This window comes from Octopus bimaculoides, chromosome 10 (genome assembly GCF_001194135.2).
Source record: "Octopus bimaculoides isolate UCB-OBI-ISO-001 chromosome 10, ASM119413v2, whole genome shotgun sequence".
Classification (NCBI taxonomy): Eukaryota; Metazoa; Mollusca; class Cephalopoda; order Octopoda; family Octopodidae; genus Octopus; species Octopus bimaculoides.
The window spans coordinates 20,013,711-20,014,167 of record NC_068990.1 but is presented as its reverse complement, the minus strand read 5'-3'; positions in this window follow the sequence as shown (position 1 = coordinate 20,014,167).

Below are 457 nucleotides of genomic sequence, written 5' to 3'. Positions count from 1 at the left end.
TATATATATATATAATATTTATGTATGTGTACCTGTGCGTTTGTATTCGTGCGTTTGTATTCGGGCGTGAGTATGTATTCATCAATTCGCGTTAGTACTTTTCTGTGCCAAGTCCAAAATCAAACTACGTCGTTTTTGTCGTAATGTAAATTCATGTATTTTTATCGCTTAACTTTCTTTCTCACTAATGTCCACACTCTCAGTCCTGAGTAGACTCAATGATGCATCCATACGATTAATCCCAAGGAGGTAATATCACCGGAATTTAGTGTGACGAAACTATGGTGATTCTGGCCACCATAGATGACGAGAAGTATTTTATCTGTATTTGTCGCTTTTCATAATGGTTCTCCTTATCACCTCAATTTAACTTTCACTATACATACATGAATGCACACGAACACAAACGCAAACATGTACTTGTATGAATGCATATATATATATTAACTCTCTCTCT